Here is a 4,103-nt window from a genome sequence, read left to right as displayed (position 1 = left end):
GGGGGGGAGGGTGGAGAATGGGCACAAGACCCACTTGCCATCAGCAGTTGTTTGCTACATTACTGGACTTTATGAAAGACACCAGCAATAATAAGGTCTGTTAAAAAAGATTAAATGTACAAGGGCACCAATGGATCAAGATGTGTCAATTATAAGTTAGATTTAGAAAATAGGATGGAACTTTTGAGTCAGTGTCATGTTTTGGAATAATGAGATAGAAACCAAGAACAAAATTCTGCCCTCAGATATATTAACATAACTCCTAGTGGTTTTAGTGGGAGTTGTTATGCGCATCTGAAAGCAAAACTGGGCAGTTTAACTTAGAAGTCTGGAGCTCAACAGGAAATTAGGAGAAAGTTCTTTGCACTAAGGAGGATGAGTATATGGAATATTCCACCAAACAAAGAAACGCTAGCAACTAAAATATGGTCAAAAGGTCATGGACCCTTCCAATGAGGGCAAAACAAAGAAGATAAACACCAACAAGACAGTAGGCTTATCTTCCTTATCACACAAATCTAACTATAAAAACCTAGCATAGAATCTCAAGATGGCTTACAGACATTTGCTCTCAGCACCATTGGGAGGTAGGGAGGTTTACTGGCCCTAATTCACTGACTGGAAAATTGAGGCAGAAAACGTGTAAGGGACTTGCCCAAGCTATGTAGCACAACATTAACATAGCTGGAGAGGAATGCGTGGGCTGATGTTAACATGGTGGTGGAGATGTGTAACTACAGCAGCATTAAAATGAGCTAGTGGCTATGTTGATCAGGATGGGACCAGGTTTCTTTATTCCCACTCCTTTGGGCCAATCATCTAACAACACCTCTTAGTCTATCCTAGAAGCCTTTTTATGAGTCCACCATAGCTTAATGTTCTAGCACAGGACTGAATGTCCAGATAAGCCTCATTTATGAGCGACTAAATCAAAAACATGACTGCAAGCAGGACTGTTTGCTGTTTGTAAATTAGCCCTTCCAAAAATTTCAGTTACATTTCTATTTCCTTCTGCATTCACAAGCAGTTGTTATGCTGAGCCCACAATTGACACTGACACAGTTCTCACTTTTCACACTGTTCATTGCACCTCCCTTGCAGCCTGCATTGAGGTGTGTACACAAAGCCAGTCAAGTGTTTAACCCTGATGAGTTCTAACATTCTTACAGCAAAATTAAAAACTGCAAATACCTTGACAGAACCTAAGTTAACCAACATTTGCTTCAGACATGCCGCTCATATAAATATCAAGGCAGTATCATCATGTGCCTTGCACAAAACAATATAATGTATATTTTCAAATATTCAAGATAAAATACACATTAATACTGATAATTGCTAAAGTGTTTTAAGTTACTTGGATTAAGATACTCTTTAACAGCGCAGACAGAAGTTACAGAAGATGCTCTGTTTTGAAATGTCTTCATCTGAACCCTCATGTAATAAGGGGTCATATTTTCACCCAATCATTCATTTTTGAAGCTGTCTGCAGCCATGCATTTGTGTTTGGTCATGGCTATAAACTGATTTCTGTCCTTGGATTGGGTGAAAATAGTCACTTCTGTCTGTGCTCTAAGTATAAAGTATGCTTGTGTATTCTGTATTTGGAAGAACTGGTCTGAATGTGAAGTATAGATCCAGATCTAGACCCAAATTTCCTCAAAGTTTCAGGCAGCAGAACTGGGATTTTGTTTCAGCTAGTTATGAACACAGAGCTAAAAGCAAAGTTCAGGTTTCGATATGAACTTTTGTAGTGTTCTGGGAAATCTGGATCCAGGAAGCTGGTCCAAGCCTGTCTTTAGTGTCTGGAAAGCATTTCATCACATCAAAATGCTATGTCCCTAATGGTCAGGGCCAGCTACTACAGCAGATGCACATACATTACTTTCATCCCCTTGCATCCCATAAAAACCATGCTCTATGGAAATGGTTTGGACATATAACAAGAAGGCCCAGCACCCTTGCCATTGCCAACACCATCTTGCAGGGTGCTGTGGATGGACAAAGAAGAGGAGGAAGACCTAGCACAAGCTGGACCACCAACATCAAAGACTGGATAGGATGAAAACTGACTGACTGTATAAGGATTGCAGGAAGAATGGAGGAAAGTTATTGCTACATCAAAGATGCCTCAATGATTGGTGTGGCCTCAGGACTGATTGACTGACTGACTGCATCCCATAAACTTTGTGCTTTATATTTTTTAAGGAGCTGGCTAGAAGATACAGGTGATTGTGACGTATGCTTGGTTCTTATAGCTGAATCATTCTCCTCTACACATGACTGTGACAATCATAATTGTGTTTCATGTCTAGTTTATTACATCACCCAAGAAAAAACACTCTTTGCTTATGTGTGTGTGTCTTTCCTTTCTTCCTATTGGGCCAAAACCAGGTCTTGCTGAAGGTGATGACCAAGCTTCCACTGACTTAAACGAGACCAAAATACTGTGAGTTACTCAGGACATCAGTATGCTAATCAACAGTATAGTAACCTTGATAATATCTTGTGTAAGGAACAAAAAAGTGCAGTTCAGTGGAGTGGTAACATGTCTGATGAGTTAGCAAATCAAATATGTTTGAAAGGACAAGACAATCCTGTGGCTAAGGTTTTGTGTTGTGAAATTATGGATGGAGTTCTTTGGGAACCTCAAAGGGAAGGTGCTGTTTAAGTTCAAGTTGCTGCTATATCAGCGGGAGAATTAGTTTGCTCCCTCACCTTCCTTTGACCATGTCTAACTTACGTAACAGCCAGTTACGGTGCTGACAAGGTAAGATTTTCAGCAGTGGTAAATTCCTTTTGCAGTGCCTCATAACACCCACGTTCTTTCACCATCTGACATGTTCATCTTATTTTCATTTAAACTGTAGTAAAAATGTGAATTTCTCCATAAAGCATAGCTTTTAAATTCGATGGGGAGTATTATAGCACATGGAAAAGCAGGGCAGTGTGGTGCCTTAACTTGTTCATTGAACCATGAGCTTTCATACACTACAGTCTACTTCATCAGGTGTTATAAATGGACTATATAAGTATAAATGGATTATATAAGTAATTCCAGTGTGTACACATGCCTGTGTGCATGCATAGTACATATACTTTTCTTAGGACTGATGTTACATTATAAACATCCACAACCTAAAAAACAGCTCTACACTGCCTTTGCTATTGAACAAGAACAGCTGGTGGTGCCCCTTAAAACCTAATATGCCATGATCAGCTCTGCATTGTAGGCTGTCAGAGTTCATATGAGTGTTTCCATGTGTGGAACAGATAGACTGAGCGCAAGGAGTTTGACTCAAATACTGAAATTAAAATAGATTTGTTTTCCAAGAAAATTGCAGCAGTTTAAATGCAGGAGAGTGAATTTGCTCTTGCAAATACAGATCATTAGCAACAACAAATCTTTGGGAAACTTGCTAAACTAGGAAACCAAATTAAGTATTAAGCCTACAAGTGCTGCAGGGAAAATATCAACAAAGGACACTATAGACAGATGTTCATTCCTAATGCTGGAAAGTTCTGGAAAATTTGCAGTGCTTAGAAATCCTGGTGGAGATGTTCCAGCCTGCAGCTGCCAGGGAAACTGGTGTTGGGCTCCGACCTCAGGAAAATGCCGTGCATGCCTCCCCCACACTGGAGGCACCATGGATCTGGGAAAGGCATGGGCCAGAGGGGGCTCAACAAATATCTAAACCTATAGGCTTCAGCTATGCTAGGATGTCTTTTACTTGCAATTTCTAGTGAGTGCAGCTCTACTGGTGGTTGCATGAGTGGAACTTGCCATCTAGTCAGTCAGGCAGACTCGAGGCAACTTTAACCCTGCTTTGCACCGTCACCTGTGTTGATGCACTCATCAGCATCTACTACTCCAGAGAAAGCTGCAACCATACAGTTGCCACTCCCCGCCTACTCATTTTAATCTATAAATCACTTAAAGGTTGTGGTTCAGGCTTTACCTGCGTAGAGCAGTGTCATTCCATTCACTTCAGTGGAACTTTGAACAGTTTAGCAAATCCCACATGGAAGTAGCAGAGCAGAATGCCAGGGAAGCCCAGGTAGAGGGCTCTTTACACATACATGTGCATGATCAGTTCCAGCTT

This window comes from Alligator sinensis, unplaced genomic scaffold (genome assembly GCF_000455745.1).
Source record: "Alligator sinensis unplaced genomic scaffold, ASM45574v1 scaffold153_1, whole genome shotgun sequence".
In the NCBI taxonomy this organism is placed as follows: Eukaryota; Metazoa; Chordata; order Crocodylia; family Alligatoridae; genus Alligator; species Alligator sinensis.
Note: the sequence above shows the minus strand (reverse complement) of the source record.